Raw genomic sequence first — 17,596 nt, 5'->3', positions numbered from 1 at the left:
TTCCTGGTTTCTCTGACTTCCTTCAAATCTAAGCAAAAATTTGACTTTCTGTGAGAAGTCTTTCCTAATTCCCTCTTAATTTTAGTGCCTTCCTTTTGTTGATTATCTTTAATTTTTCCCTACATGTATCTGTTTTCTACATAATTGTTTTCATTCTGTCTACTCCCATTAAACTGTGAATATTTCTTGTTTCCTGATTTTTTTTACTTCAAATTTAAAAAGACAAGGGGTTATATAGTGATAAATAAAAATTTAAACTAGGACAGAGATCTAAACCTTTGCTTAAATGTTGAGAATTTTCCTATTTGAAAGCAATAAGATATTATGATTGTAGTACTAACTTTCATTTGATAGAAACTTCATGAAAAAGGAGAGGAAGGGATCATGTAGACCTGAAATATCATTATATCATCCCTGTTAAAAAGTAAGTGCATTGTTATAACTGGGTATGGCTGATTAAATCTCCACAGAGAAAGAATTAAAGAATAAAGGGTAATGACCTTAAATCACATCCAAAATCAGCCCCCCAGAAGAATATAAGAACATTGTAGAAAAGATTCCATTATTTTTCCTTCCCTTCCATGGGAATTAGGTAGTGTGACTGAGTACTGTGAATACTGGCTGATCATCTATTTCCTCCACAATCATACCCATACTTGCCAGTGTTGGGGTTTGAATGAGAAACCTTGTTGGAAGTAAACCTTTAAAGTATTGTTTTGCTCCAATGTAATTATTTTTTATAATAGTCAACAAAGAACAAGTCCAGTGGAAAATTCTTTTCTTTGCATCTTTCACTTAATTGGTCAATGGGAAAGATATAGATTATTGTGGAATAGAACTGGTGAAAGACTATTTCAAATACTTTGAATAATTTCATTGAGAATAATCTTGATGCTTGTGTAGTCTAGAAGTCTCCCTTTTCCCCAAAATATGATTTTCTATTTGTTTAAATATCTTTGGTATCTTCTCACAGATACCTTGAGAAGTACCACCTTAATTGCCTCAAAATATTAGCATCATTAGCATGGCTATTCTCTGTATGTATTTTTTGTAGACCAGCTGCTTGCTGTATTTTTATCTTCTTTAATGTCATTTCAGCTTTAAGAAGCAAATCTGTCACCATAGTGTTAGAATTCAAATGTGGTGGTTCTGTTGTACTGGATGATGAAAAGAGTTTGTTATAAAGATCTTTCTAGATATTTTCCTTTTGGTTATTTTTAATTTAATTTTTTTATTCTGAACTTAAATTCCAAAGTAAGCATTTCCATGTACATGTATACACATATTTATTTATTTTTATTTTGTTTTAGGTTTTTTTTTTTGCAAGGCAAGTGGGGTTAAGTGGCTTCCCCAAGGCCACACAGCTAGGTAATTATTAAGTGTCCGAGACGGGATTTGAACCCAAGTACTCCTGACTCCAAGGCCGGTGCTTTGTCCACTACGCCACCTAGCCGCCCTACACATATTTATTTATCACATATTTTTGTGACATAAAAAGAAGATTGTACATGATTTTTATCCCTATTAGGCATAGATTTCTTACGTATGTAATAAATTCAACATATAACTTTCAAAGCTTGTATACCAGTTCCTCTGGTCCTCCTTTATAGATCTCTCTTTCATCTGTTGATTCTCCTTGCAGTTTTGTTCTTAAATTCCCTTGGATACAAGCTTTCCTAAACATCTTTCTTTTCACTTTCAGTGTTTTGTGAAGTAGAAATAATAATCTTCCAACATCTTTCTATGTATGATTTTACAAATGAACATGTATTCTAAACCCTTGGCAAGAACTGCTTAGTGACTGAAGGTCATTCTTTGGCAAGGAGATTGCTTGGTGACCTTGGTATTTTTTTTCTTTTTTTGGTTTAGTCTTTATGGAAATTGGTTTATAGTGATCAGATTGCTTCATGAAATTACAATAATCAATGTTGAATTTATTTTATTTCCTTCTTTTGAGCATCAAAACTTGTTTAAATAGGCCAGATTAGAGTCATACTATACTATACCATATCTCTTTTCTAATTTTTATTCTACGTTATATTAATTTTGATTTTTTCTAACAAGGCAGTGTTCTAACTGTTCATAGAAAATTGATTCCAGAATGTTTTCTTTGTCAACAATGAGTCATTTCCTACTATATTAAAATTGGTTTAATTATTTTTATGATATTATTTGTTGTTCTCTTTGTACAGTGCCTTTTCATTCTTTTCTTAAAGAAAGTACAGGCAAGAGATAAAGATAGTGTAACTATCTTTATATCTGTATATTCTGTCTTTGGTGTCACTCATTATTTACTTTTGTCCTATACTTTTCACTGTCCTTATTTATCTATGTCCACCTTTTCATAGAAGCCATTGAGTAGCAAAGTTGTTATCAATGAGTTTTTCAGAGAATTTCTCTATCTCATTCTCTGCAGTTGATTTTGCTCTTATAAACTATACTTATATTTCAGGTTGATCTTTCTATAGACACATCATGGGTACTACAACATTACCTTTAGTCACATGCTAACAGAAAGCCTTTATTTGCCCCTCCATTGAGATCTTGTGAATCATTTAACTGTAATTTCTTTCTGGTTTCATTTATAACACACAAAATGTTAGGAATTATAGAATGCAATTCCTCTAGTGCTATGTTGATTATTGGACAAGGATATCACATTTGAAGTGTTAATAGCTAAGTCATTGTTTGCATAGACTTTAAAAACTGGGTGATTCATGCCTGCTATTCTCTTTTCTTTTAGTCTATCATATAATCCTCCAGAAGGAGAAAGGAGCTGCACATAGCTGAAAGTTATTTTGAATGTATATACAAGTGCACAAATACATGTAATGAACATATATTAACATGTAAAATACAAACATTCATACATTATTTCATGGATTCTAGTGGTCAAAGAGCCCATTATGAAGAGGTCCACCTACTAATGAGCTGTTATGTACTTATCTTGGCATTTCCTTGGAAAGCAGGCACAATCTATTGCTAGAACCATACCTGAAGACTTTCCAGAACTGTTAAGCCTACCTGAAGTTGTGATCTGCTAATAAACCCTCTGAGAACCCAGGCTCACCTTCCCGCTCAGAAAATGTACTCTGAAAATATAAGGATGAAAAAAAGAATTGCTGAGGGATATAGAACATATGACTCCACAAACAACTTTTTCTTTCTTTCTTTCTTTCTTTCTTTCTTTCTTTCTTTCTTTCTTTCTTTCTTTCTTTCTTTCTCTCTCTCTCTCTCTCTCTCTCTCTCTCTCTCTCTCTCTTTCTTTCTTTCTTTCTTTCTTTCTTCCTTTCTTTTGAATTTTTCAAATTTTCCCCTAATCTCACTTCCCTTCCCCACCTCCACCCCCACAGAAGGTAGTCTGTTAGTCTTTTCACTGTATACATTCAATCAAGTTGAATGTGTTGAGTGAGAAATCATATCCTAAAGGATGAAAAATAAGGTATAAGAGATAGCAAAATTATATAATATAACTTTTTTAAAAAAAAATTAAAGGTAATAGTCTTTGGTCTTTGTTCAAACTCTACAATTCTTTCTCTGGATACAGATGGTATTCTCCTTCAAAAATACCCCAAATTTGTGCCTGATTGATGCACTGGTGGAATGAGCAAGTCCATTATTGATCATCACCCCCACATTGCTGTTAGGATGTACAATGCTCTTCTGGTTTTGCTCATCTCATTAAGCATCAGTTCATGCAAATCCTTCCAGGCTTCCCTGAATTCCCATCCCTCCTGGTATCTAATAGAACAATAGTGTTCCATCACATACATATACCACAGTTTGCTAAGCCATTCCCCAATTGAAGAACATTTACTTGATTTCCAATTCTTTGCCACCACAAACAGAACTGCTATGAATATTTTTGTACAAGTGATGTTTTTACCCTTTTTCATGATCTCTTCAGGGTATAGACCCAGTAGTTGTATAGCAAAAGTATGGAATGCTTCATGAATTTGTGTGTTATCCTTGTACAGGGGCCATGCTAATCTTTTCTATATAGTATATTTTAGTATATGTGCTACCAATAAGTACTACAAATTTTAGATATTGAAAAAGGTAACTAGGTGGTGTGGCAAATAGAATGCTGAATCTTAAAACATACTGGCCTTAAACATTTACTAGCCTTGTGACCCTGAAAGGTCATTTAACTTGCTTGCCTCAGTTTCTTCTTTTGTAAAGGGGGAAATAATAGTACCTACCCGCCAGGATTGTTGTGAATATAAAGTGATATAATGTTTTAAAGTACTTTAAAAACCTTAAAGCACAATATAAGTCTTAGTGATTTTATCTTCTTCTATTTCTTGTTCTTGTTTTTGTTTTTGTTCTTGTTCTTGTTGTTCTTTGTTTTTCATTGTTATACCCAGACACTAGTATATGGACATTATATGGAACTAGGCAACCTAGTTCCTAATCAGACTTTTAATGTACCTGGTTTATACTGACTTGGGAAAATAATTTCATTCATCTCTTTAAGCTTCAATTTCCCCATTTAATAAAGGGCCAAGATCCCTTTCAGCTCTAATATTCTATGATTCCATATGATCTCTGGAAATTCCTTCCAGGTCTGGGATTATGTGGTTCTGACAATAATTTATATATCCATATTGGCTATGAGTTTTTCCATTTGCTAATGTGGGGTTGGTAAAACTACCTGCTAAGAACATGATGGGAATTTGTTAAAGAGCTTTTTAAAGTGCTTGGAGATCCTTTAAAGAAAGTCACTCTATAAATACTTCATGGTATTTCTATACGACTTAATTATCCCTGCATAAGAAGCTAGTCTGACTACAGCCTCCAGTTTGGAATCATCATATTTCTAACTTACTTTATTAACAAGGAAAAATCTGGGGAATTATTTTTTTCTCCTCTTTTGCATCTGTATATAATGTAATTTAACCTAGCAAAAGGCACTGATTGTCTGTCCCATAGGACTTAATTAACTCCCAGCTTCATGGCACATTGGAGTAATAATAAGAAAAAGTAAAAGTTCTGGTATTCAGTACCTGTCCACGTCCACTTCTGGCGCATAATGAGATGTCAGCTACAGTGACATTGATGAGATGTGTGATACACACTGGGTGCAGGTAGCAGAGAGGCTGCCTGCTAGGCTCAGCAGAGACCTGGCCACAGTGGAGGAACCCTGGACCCACTGTGTGGCCTCAATCTTTGGATTAGAATTTGAAATCACTCCCATGGTTTTCACCCTCCAGCAGCCAGAGGCCAGAGCCTTGACCTTCCTATCCTTTATCTCCCCCTTCTGTGCCCCAGCCAGTGCTAGGATGATTGTCAATGGGGCAGGTGCCATGTTTATTAAGCTGCCTGTAGCAAATCCTGACTGGTAGTGCAATGCTTCTACCCACCAGCCCTCAGGGGATCCCATTAAGAAATTGCAAGGCTAATAAAAATCACATGCTGGATAAAATTGCAATCCTCTGGTGCCACTCTGTGCTGGCTGAATCTGGTTTTAAATTTTAATGGGGGGCAAGAACCAAGAGTTTGAACTCAGACTCATGCCAGTTATACTGTGGGCAGCCCTTTCCTAGTCCAGAATTAGAACAACCTACCAACTGAAAAGCCAGGCTTGTTTTCTATCTTGTATATCTGAGATGAATATCCATTAACTCTTTGTAAGCAGTAGCATTGTGCCTCATGTCCATAGTACAGAGAACAACGACAGCTGGGGACCACTGTAATTGAGTTATGTAGTGGCAGACAGAGATCTCAACCACTTGGTTTGGTAAGGAATTTTAGAAGTTGCTTTGTCCATTCCCTTGCCCTTGAGTCAAAAACTAAAACCATACTACTTAGACTATCAGTTCTAATGTTGTCTAGAAAGTGAGGTTCCCAAAAACACTCTTGGAAACCCATTCTAATACTGCATTCCTTTATTTCTTCCCTCTAGAACGTTATGAAATATATAATACAGTGTCAGCCATCTATAGCTCTCACCCACTTGATGGTTTTGCCAACTGAATTGGTGGCTTCCATTTGATGTACGTTTTGGATAAATTCACAGACAGCCAAACAACTCTTTGCCATTTTAGGCTTTGTTCAGTCCTGTCTGATTCTCCATGATCCCATTTGAAGTTTTCTTAACAAGGATACCTGAGTAGTTTATCATTTCCTTCTTGGCTCATTTTAGGTTAAGTGACTTTCCCAGGATCACATAGCTAGTAAGTGTATGAGATAAGATTTGAGCTCAGGAAGACAAGTCTTTCTGGCTCCAGTTCTAATAGTCTTTTATTTACTGTAATATCTCACTTCCCTGCTTTAGGATTATAGTTTCAATATCTTTAAATCATACCAATTTCCCAGTGATAGAAGTGTATTCATGGTTCTACTGCTCTTCCTGATGGTGGAGAATGTTGAGTCCCAGTTAGGATGCCAACATGTTGAGTCCCTGTTCAGACAACATATGTTAAGTCCCTTTTCCGGACTCTTATGTTGAGTCCCTTTCTGGACTCCCTCAATCTTTCCCCAGATGAGCATTGGAGGGGTAGGAGACAAGGAAGACAAGGATGACAAGTTCTCCAAGATCCTCAAGTACTCCATTTATTGAACCATTTGGCCAGTGCTTAAATAGCTTCCCCGTCTCTAATCCACTCCCACAGCACTTGGTAAGATAAGACTCTGGTGCTCAAGGACACCAAGTGAAGATAATTTACAGTGCTCCCATACACAACAGTCCCTAACATAGTCCCCTTCTTGTCTTTTTTTTTTAGTTTTAGCAAGACAAACAGGGTTAAGTGGCTTGTCCAAGGCCACACTGCTAGATAATTATTGAGTGATTAAGTGTCTGAGGCTAGATTTGAACTCAGGTACTCCTGACTCCAGGATGGGTGCTCTATCCACTGTGCAACCTAACCACCCCTCTGTCTTTTTCCTTGAAATACATTTTATCCCAACTTACAAACAGACAAATATTACAAAGTTTTTTTCTTTTTCAAAGCAATCAAATGCAAAATCCAATCTAAAAGGAGTAACTTTTAACTCAGGTAACATTTAACTATTTCAGATCTGAATTACACACACACACACACACACACACACACACACACACACACACACAGAGGAATTGATACACTAACACAAACACAGAAAACAATTCTCTTGTATCACATTTACCAAGCTGAGACTGATACTCTGGCCAGTACCAGATCTCAGACTATAGAAACACTCTCCCATCTCTCCAGGTCAGTAGAGAGAGAGATGTAAAATGCCCTATAGCTCTTCAAATACACAAATACACACATAACCAATCAAGACCAGTCAACAGAAATATAAGCCATAGGCACAGACTTCATTTGAAAGACAAAATCCAAATTTCCCAATCCCAGGAAAAAACCTCCTTCCCCTTTTTTCTTAACTAATTAGCCACTAAGATCCCAATCAATAACCTATTTACAAACATAGTCACTGCCCAACCCCCTCTCCCTTCCTCCCTGAACTAGGAAGAAGCAAGGGGTCCCTTTATTTCTAGAATAAGTTTTTGGCAGGTTCTTGTCCTTGTAGCGAAGGCTGCATTCCATCTGAGACATAAGCTTTAGTTTCCAAGTTCCAAAAAAGGAAGATTTTCCTCCCTCCCTCTGCAGAGGGTGGGAACGGCAGAGAATGAGAGAAAGCATTTGAAACCACTTAAGATGTTGCCAGTACAACATGGAGTTGTTCCACTTTGTGAACAGTAGCCATCACCATAACAAACTGTCCAATAGCATGTGACACCTTTGCTCTCAATACAGGAAGCGCATGTAGTGTTCAATTCACAGCCCTCTGCTGCTGGAGCACTGGCCACACTGGCTATAGGCTGGAAGGTGAAACTCGTTGTGGCTTCTGGAGTGCAATTCATCCTCCGAGTCAGGGTCTGTGTCAACAACAAGGTCTGCATCAGGGCAACGATGAGAAGTCTCTAAAGTTGCCCCTAGGTTTAGGGGTTCGGATCATGCTTAAGGTGCATAGTGTAGTCAGGCTGGCAGCCCTGGCCAAAAGGAGCAGCAAGTAGGTCCTCCACATCCTGTTCATAGCACTGGTACAGACTCCTGCTGAAGAAGAAGCTCCATCCCCTGTGGCACTGCCTCTGACTCTTCCCACTGACTCTTCAATGTTAAATACTTATTTTCTCACTTTCTCTGGTTCCTTAATTCTGAATGCTTATTTGTCTTCTCACTTTTGCTTTCCACATCTTTGTTTAAAATCAGCCCCCTAGTCACAAATCAACCTGCTACTTTCTCCAAAGTCCTCTGCTCTGGGGTGTCACCTGATTCTCTTGCTTTTATCTGTTGTGTCCTTATTCTGGACTTCACTCAGATAACTCTGCCTTCTCGTCCCTGTACGAGTGCCAGATGTAAAGTCCCAGTCCAGAAGCCAATATATTGAGTCTATGTTCAGACATCATACGTTGAGTCCCTTTTCTGGACTCTTATGTTGAGTCCCTTCTGGATTCCCTCAATCTTTCCCCAGGAGAGCATTGGAAGGGTGGGAGACAAGGAAGATAAGGACAACAAGTTTTCCAAGATCCCCAAGTATTCCATTTATTGAACCAAATACCAGTGCTTAAATGCCTTCCCAGTCTCTAATCCACTCCCACTCCTGTGGCACTTGGTAAAATAAGGCTCTGGTGCTCAAGGACACTAGGTAAAGATAATTTACAGTGCTCCCATTCTCAACAGTCCTTAACAGAAGAGAGCATTATTACAACTTTTTGGTGTTGTCTTCTTTGGATTCTGAGAAGATACTGTTAAGATAACATCACTATTATCTTCCCAAGGTTAGCTATCGATTTAAAAAAAATCATTTTAATTAGAAGGGAAAAAACAAAGATGATCAAACCACAATTTGATCTCGATTCTATTGAAGGTTTTATGATGCAACCTCTTTATGTTTGATTCTATTCCTTCCTATTTTCTCCAACAAATTTCATTTTCTCTTTTGAATTTTCATTTAATCTTGATTTGCTGGTTCTTTCCCTAATTCTTCTAAATATGCCCAAGTGACCTCCATCTTTGACACTTATCCTCTCTAGCTATTGATATATATATATATATATATATATATGTATACATCTACTTACATATCTCCCAACTTTCCAAGTCAAACTCCTGGTGACTTTGCCTCTCACTTTTTTTTTGAGTTTCACAAATTTATCGGTATTTTAGTGAAGACATTCATCTCAGTCATTGCTCTCACCTGACTTGACCTTAGGCAATCATTTCATTTGGGTCAAGAAAACATTCAGCAGAGGAAGAATTCTTACTTTAAACATAACAATAAAATGGAAAAAACGGAAAGTCTGTCTAGAGTGTCTAAAGATAAATTTACAAATTTTGATAGTTAAATCAAATAAGAAAGAACTAATAATTCTATGTACATTTTCATTGTTTTATATGGGGCTTATTCTAAATATAAATGCAACTGGACAAAAGTATTAGGAATATACAGAAAAAAGGCAGCTCCTCTGGAAGGATTACCTATTCTAAGAGTTTAACTGGCAGTTACCACCAATAGAATAGTCTAAAGCTGCCTTCAAATTCAACATTGAAGGAATTTTCAAGAAAACATTATACATTTGTTTATGACAAAGCTTTTAAAGATACTAGAACAGGTGTTCCAATGGAATCATATTTCAAAGAAATTTAAGATTACATATACAATACAAAAATACAAAAGAAACCTCTCAGAACTTACAGACTCAAAGTATAAGTGCCTCTCACTTTTTAGCCCTGCATAATTTGACTTTGGGCTTTATTACTCAACTGAACTCATGCTTTGCAGAATTACTAAGTAATCCTTAATTACTACATTGTATGGACCTTTTTCTCAACCATTATATCTTTGAGATCTACCTGTTGCATTTGACCCTGCTGATAATAGTATCTGCTGATAATAATTAAGTGGAGTTTTAACATTTGCATGACACTTTCTATATGTTATCTCCCTTGGTACTCATAATAACTCTTTGTAGTTGGAGTTAATGTTATAACCTTTTTATAAAAGAAGAAACTGAGGTTAATAGAGATCTTACCTAGGGTCACACAACTAGAAAGCATCTGAAACTGTATCCAGTCTTCCTGTCCCCCGGGCCCAGTGCTCTATTGCCCATGCCCCCTGGCCTCCTTTGTTGAAGGCCGCCTTCTTTTGACCATCCTCTGTTTTGAATTTTGTGACTCTTCTCTTCTGCTTTTCTTACTTGTACTACTATTTTTTTCTCACTTTTCTTTGTTGGCCTATCATATATTTCCCACCCTCTAACTATGTGGGTTTTTTCAGAGTTCTACCTTATGCCTTTTTTTCTTCTACCCAATTTCTCTTTGGTAAGCTCATTAATTCCTGTTTTTTAACTATCATCTCTATGAAGATGAAGTACATATTTAGATGTATGTATGATTGTATGTATCTGTTATGTACAATTCTTCTATAACATTTTGAAAATGTGAATTTATTCCAATTTATTTGATAAATTCGTGGGTACAACTTGAATTTTAAGTTTGCTTCTGCTAGAAAATGAGAATGCAGGAAACAACACTATTCTGTAGCTCCTCTGATACCCACCTCCACCAGCAAAATTCAGATCTTTTGACAAGGTAATATGTCAACACATTTTTTCCCATTACATTGGAGTGGGTCAACCCATGTCCTATCTTTCCATACGGTCTCCCATCCCAAGATCAGGAATTTTGACCCATCTAACTTGCCTGTGCAGCTTGTGTCGCAGGCAAAATAGCAGCCTACAACTATGGAGGCAACCGCTATTTATTGTTAAATTTATGTATTTTTTAAATCATTTAACATATATCTAAAATTGTGGAAGTGCGTTCCTTTTTTTTAAATGTCACTGATGCAATTTTGAGTATTGTGTCCAAGCCTTATTTTTCTGAATAAACTCTGTTACTTTAATATGCAATTTTGCATATAAAGGTGCTTTGGGGGAACATATATGTTGAAGTATGGCAAAAATGAGTCATAGTAAAAATATATATCCATTTCTAGTCTTTCCTCTGAGTTAGATTTCTACTTGATATTTCACCAAAATCTACTTGATTATTTCACACTTTAAATATCCTGAAGACATCTTGAATTCAACATATCTAAAATTGGACTCATTATCTTTTCCCCTAACTCTTATCTCCTTCCAAACTTCCCTATTTTTATTGAAGGCACTACCATCCTTTCAGTCTCCCAGTTTCTTAACTTTGTTGCTGCCCATGACTTTTTTATTCTTTCTTATTCAACATAGCTAATCAACTGACAAACTTTGTTGTTTCCACTTCTATAACATCTTTCTTGTTCAATCCTTCTCTCTGTTCCCACAGCTGCCACATTAGCTCAAGTCTTCAGCACCTCTTGTTTATATTAACAGTCTCCTAATTTGTCATCCTAAATGTCACTTATTCTTAGCTTTCATTTTCTATGTCTGTCTCATAGAATTCCTCTAGTACAGGGGCTAAGGTGTGTGTGTGTGTGTGTGTGTGTGTGTGTGTGTGTGTGTATTTGTGACATACTCTTTTGGCAGTCTGGTGATGCCCATATACTCTTCTCAAAATAATGTTTTTAGATGCATAAAATAAAATATATAGGATTTCAAAAGAAAATAATTATTTTGAAATACAGTTAACCAAAATATTTTAAAGTACTAGTCTCCAGTCCAAGAACCCCTGCACAGTTGCCAGAATGATTTTCTTTGAATATAGTTTCTACCACATAACTTAATGACTCAGTTAACTCTCCAAATTCCTGTTGTCTCTAGAATAAAATATAAAATCCAAAGTCTAGCTTTTAAAGTCTTTTACAACCTTGTCAGGAACAGTTAGATGGGTTTAGTGGATAGATAGGGTTGGACCTGGAATTAGGAGGGCTTGAGTTTAAATCTGGCCTTAGACACTTACTATCTATGTGATCTTGGGCAGGTCACTTTACCCTGCTTGCCTCAGTTTCCTCCTCTGTAAAATAGCTGGAGAAAGAAATGGAAAACAGCCCCGGTGTCTTTGCCAATGGGGTCTTAAAGAGTCAGATACAACTAAAATCACTAAGTATCCATAACTGCTTCATTACAAACTATCTTTCCCACGTGAACATCATTCCTTTCTTATACTTTATGATGCAGCCACATTACCCTCCTTGTTCCTCACAAATAATACACCATGCCCCATCTTTGTGCTTTTGTCTTGATATCCCCATATGACTGAAACAATGCTCCATCTTTACTTCTTTCTTGTAGAGTCCCTGCTGAAGATACTGCTCAAGATCTACCACATTAAACCTTCTCAAAACTCAGCTGCTTGTGCCTACCTTCCTTCCATTCCAAACTATTATGTATTAAACTCAGAGTTCCTCATCTCTGCCGCCTAGCTTCTATGGTCTTTTTAATTATTAGACAAGGTCTCAACTTTTTCAAGAAGTCTTTCCTAGGTCTCCTTAATCTTAGAGCCTTCCCCTCTTGAGTTACTCCCAATTTAACCATTATATATATATCTATATATCTATATATATATATATATATATATATATATGTATTTATTTATACATTGACTCCTTCATTGAGAGCACACACACACATATATATATATATGTATGTATATGTATGTATTTATACATTGACTCCTCCATTGAGAGCACAGTCTTTTGCCTTTTAAAATAAATATATACTTGTCTCCTGCATGAGACTATAAGATTCTTGCAAGTAGGAAATGCCCCATTATTTTGGTAAATGTTATCTCCATTACCTATCACAGTCACTGGTGCATAGTTTTTCATTTCAGTTGTTTTTCAGTCATGTTCAACTCTCCATGACCCTATTTGGGTTTTTTTTGGCAAAGAAAACATCATTTCCTTCTCTAGCTCATTTTACAGATGAGAAAGTTGAGGCAAACAATGTTAAGTGACTTGCCCTGGGCTACACAAATTATTAAATATCTGAGGCTTAATTTGAACTCAGGAAGATGAGTCTTCTTGACTCTAGGTCCTTTTCTCCATCCACTGCACCACCTAGCTGCCCTTGGTGCATAGTACACACTTCATAACTATCTATAGATGATTGGCCAAAGGACAAAGGGAAGACAGAGGTGCAATAGTGAATGGAACTTCTGTTACTGTAACTGATGATCTGTGGACCAAACTAAACATGAATACCTTTATTCTTGAAGGCTCTCAGAATCAATTTGACTAGATTTTTAGAAGTGATTAAGAAATCATATTAATAGTGATAAGATGAAATCTGATATTTCTCTCAAAAAAAGTCTACCCTGTGCAAAGGGAGAGTAGAATCAGAAATGACCCCAGAGATCATCTAGTAATTCTCCTTTATTTTACAGATGAAGAAACCAAGGTCCTTGGAAAGTTAAACAACTTGGTTTTGTTGTTGTTTCAGTCATGTCTGGCTCTTCCTGACCCTATTTGCTGTTTTCTTGGCAGGGATACTGGAGTAGTTTGCCATTTTCTTCTCTAGTTCATTTTATGAATGAGGAAATGGAGACAAATAAAGTGAAGTAACTTGTCCAGAGTAACATAGTTTGATTAAGTGTCTGCAACCAGATTTGAACTCAGAAAGATGAATACTGATTTCAGGTCCAAAATTCTATCCACTATGTCTCCTAACTGTCTTCTGTAACTTGGTTAAGCTTACACAATAAGTTTCCCAGGTAGGATCTGAAGCTGAGTTCATTGACTCTAGGGTCTGTACTCTCTTTCCCTTACTATGTTCACGTGCCCTCAAATAATAGTGTTGTCTTTTGTTTCACAGATTTCCTAGTTCTCTAAGCAGAAAGAGATACACATATGAATGAGGTAGTCATCAAAATAACTTTCTGAAAGCTTTACTCTATATAACAATTGCCTTGTACTAGAGAGCTTCTTTTTTATTTTTGTTATACAACTCTAGTTAATTCAAAATGGGTAGCAAAGCTAAGCTGGTAAGCTAATTTAACCTTCCTTTCTATGAAAAGAGAATCAGATGAAACATCTAAACTGGCATGCTAGATAGAGCACCAGAGCACTGGATTTGGAATGTGCCTTAGTTTCCTCCTCTGTAAATTTAGAGAATTGGACTTGATAGTCTCACGTCTCTTCTGGCTCTAAATCTATAATCCTATGGCTTTGGAATACAAAGATGGGGGTATGAGATGGGCAAACCTTAATAGTTTTTAGGTGCTTGGATAATTTTGCTATTTTAAAATGTCCCAATCTGTCTCTTTTTTCACCATTCCTGACTCTACATTTACTCCACCCAATAGCTTTTAACTTTGGCCAAGGAAACGTTTAATGATGTAGTTAGTCAATAAAATAATTTCTTGGCTTCTCATGTTTCTACCATCAAACCCTTTTTTGTTGTAGGTGGGCAAGGCTATTTTTTCATTTTGACAGTGTATGAAGTGACTTGAGACTTGTGAGTTCAGGGAAAGTGAAGCAGAAAAGTGGGTTATTCTGTGAACTGACTTTGCTTAGAAGGGTAAGTGGATTTTTCATTGACATTGCAAAAGGCAATGCTACAAAAGCATAGCTAAGATCTGAAAAATTATTATAGGTTAGAACTGGAAGGGACTTCAGGGGTCATTGAGTACAATCTATTTATTTAGTAGATGCTAAAACAAGGATGCAGATAAGTCAAATGACAGGTTCAAAGTCTCATGGGTGAACTCAGGTCCTTTGCTTACAAATCCTTTATGGTTTTCACTTGAGCTCTAAATTCTTTCCAACTTTCAAACTAGGATCCCCAGATCTAACTATGAAAAACTGCTTATATACAGCCAGTTATTTACCACATTATGATGGAGCTATCAGCTAGGCAGCACAGTGGGTGACTAAGTGGTTCAGTGTAATGGATAGAGTGCCTGACCTGGACTCAGGAGAACCTGGGTTCAAATCAGGCCTTGAACACTTACTAGCTATTAGGACCCTAAGAAGGAATTCAGCCCTGTTTGCCTCATTTTCCTCATCTGTAAAATGAGCTGGAGAAGGAAATAGCAAACTACAAATGCAATCACGAAGAGTTAGACATGAATGAAATGGCTGAACAATAAAATAATGTGTATTTCTCTGGCATTTTAAGAGGAAAAGGTCATTTAGTTTAAAGTGACATTACATTTATTTGAAGGCTTCTTGTAAATGGATTGTAGTCCTCTTGACTTTTGTCTTGCCACTGGAGTTTAGTGACTCTGGGAGAGAGAGTGATGCTGATGACTTTGTGTAATTCTGCCCCACTTAAATCCAATTCTCTGATGAGTCAACATCACCCCTTGGTGACATTGGTCCTCTTTGAAAACAAACAAGAACTCTGATGACTCTTTAAAGATATGCTCTTTCATAATTAAGATATGCTTTGAATATGAATATGACTCATTCATTGGTCAGTGCTACTGTAATGCTGTAGTTTAGAATATAAGATCTAGAGGTGTGTCCAATCTTTTAGTTCTTCTGGGTGGCATTGCTGGGCAATGCCACCCAGAAGAGCTAAAAGGTTGGGTACCTCTGATTATTAAAATCATTAATATAATACAAGTCTAGAGAACGATGGGGGCAAGAATCCAACATGTAGATTGGTTTTGACATTGAAAGTGGAATTTTATTATCTATTATTGTAGGCACTGTCAGCCTTAGGCTAAATTGTGAAGTAGGTAAAATTTGAGCCTCTTCCATCTTCCTAATCAGTACCTCCTTCCTAGTTTTTCCCTTTTCCTTCCCCCTCCCCTTGACACATCTTCCCAACCCATGTTAATTAAAGAGTTAGCAGAAAAGGTTCAGCTCTTCCCAGATATATATCATAATCTGGAATTCTTGAAATCCCCAAAAAGTATAGTTATAATTTTGGAAATAAGAAATGAGGAGGTAGATATTTCTATTTTTGGCCTGGCACCCCTCAAATAAAACTGTAAATACTTGGCTAATTTATAGGACCCTTCACACAAAGCATTAATTCAGCAGACAAGCACTACTATATAAAGTAGAGATACAGGAGAAGGAAGCAATGCCATTTGCTGTTTAATCATTTCAGTACTTCTCAGCTCTTCGTGACCCCATTTGGGGTTTTCTTGTCAAAGATACTAGAGTGGTTTGATCTTTCCTTCTGTAGTTCACTTTACAGATGAGGAAACTGAGAGCAAGAGGGTGACATGACTTGCCCAGGATCACACAGCTCTGAAGTATCTGAAGCCAGATTTGAACTTGGAAGATGAGTCTTCCTCACTTCCTGATGCACTACCCATTGCAATACTTGGCTGCCAAGGTAGTAGTTATAGTGGAAGGATATGGAATCTGGGGACCTTAGGCACATAACCACTCTGGGCCCAGGTTTCCATGTCGAAAGAAAAAGTGACCAAGAGTACTTGACTTCTCAGTTACTTCTGATTCTAGCTTATGGTCCTATGAAGTTAAGAGGAAAGGAAAGAGGCATAAAGGAGAAAAGGTATTAAATTTGAGAGGTCTCTTCCTCTAAAGCTCTGTATCCAGTGAAAGTTAAGAGTTATGCTGTGTGGGTATAATTCCAGGATGCTCTTGACTCACAGGCAAAGCCTCTTTCAAATTTTACTTTGTAAATCTTGGCCCAGCAAAATAAGATTATTTTTTACAGTCTGTAATTCTTTTCTCACTGGCTCTGGGGAATGGAGAGAGAACACTGACTCACCTGGTTTTGTATATTTTTAAAAAAATAAAACACTGGTGGTAATGAGGGTGAGGAGTGATGGAGGAAAAAACTAAAGGACCAAGCAGAGGCAGGAAAGTACCAGGGCTTAGGGAGCAGATATTATCAGTACAAGCAAGGAGAGGTAACATCTGACCAGGTTGTTAAACTATAGCCTGCAAAGATGGCTGCTACAGTAACCACAGGCTATGCAGGAGAGATAAATGGTTGACCCGGGTCTGTGTCAGGCTACGATTGATGCCACTATCAGCCCTAGTGCCTTCCCAATGATTTTTTTTTTAAATCTCTGATAGAGTGTGTTATCTAGTTACTGGCATGAGGGCAATAGCCTGGAGGGGGGAAGGAGAAGGAAGGAAGAAAAGGTCACACTCCAGGACAATCTCTGTAGGACTAAATGAGAAAAAAAAATCTGGCTTTGAGAGGGGAGGAAATAAAGAAATAACAATAAAAATTGCAGTTAGCTGGACTACAGGATGGGATCAGTGAAATTTCTCCTTCCTTAAAAGAATTAAAAAGAAAACCTCAGCCTTAGGCAGTTCTGGGGATTTTAGGAGTATTTTCTTTTCTTAATTTGAACTTTTTTTACTTTAATAGGGAGCTTCATTCCCCACTTTCTCTCCCCCTAAAAATTCTCTAGGAGATATAAAATTAAGGCCTTTCATTATTATCTCACCCAATGAGATAAAAAAAGGAGATTCCAGTTGCTCGCTCTCTCTCTCTCTCTCTCTCTCTCCATTACCTCTACTTATTGGGGGAAAGGGAAAAAGAAAAGTCACCCCATTAGTGACTGTTTTCTTTAACAATGCCTACCCCCATACTTTCAAGGTATATATACACACACACACACACTCACAGACCCATGCCCTTTGGGGTAATTTCAATCAGGGTATGTATCTCCCTACTGCCAGTATTCAATTCTGTTTTTAGAGATACTCTAATTGGCTGTTTTTGCACTGAAGCAAGCTA

At 36.9% G+C, this 17,596-nt stretch overlaps 1 protein-coding gene and 1 non-coding gene across 9 annotated transcripts in view; one reads left to right on the top strand and one right to left on the bottom strand.

Moving 5' to 3' along the window:
- The window catches only part of PKHD1 (PKHD1 ciliary IPT domain containing fibrocystin/polyductin), a 657,820-nt gene that overhangs the window by 150,176 nt on the left and 490,048 nt on the right, over positions 1–17,596 (top strand). The window lies entirely within an intron of this gene.
- LOC141490262 (U6 spliceosomal RNA) lies at positions 3,933–4,035 on the bottom strand. The gene has a single exon (XR_012469119.1). It is a non-coding gene; the product is annotated as a U6 spliceosomal RNA (small nuclear RNA).

Source organism: Macrotis lagotis, chromosome 5 (assembly GCF_037893015.1).
Source record: "Macrotis lagotis isolate mMagLag1 chromosome 5, bilby.v1.9.chrom.fasta, whole genome shotgun sequence".
In the NCBI taxonomy this organism is placed as follows: domain Eukaryota; kingdom Metazoa; phylum Chordata; class Mammalia; order Peramelemorphia; family Peramelidae; genus Macrotis; species Macrotis lagotis.
Note: the sequence above shows the minus strand (reverse complement) of the source record. Positions and strands in the feature narration are given on the sequence as shown.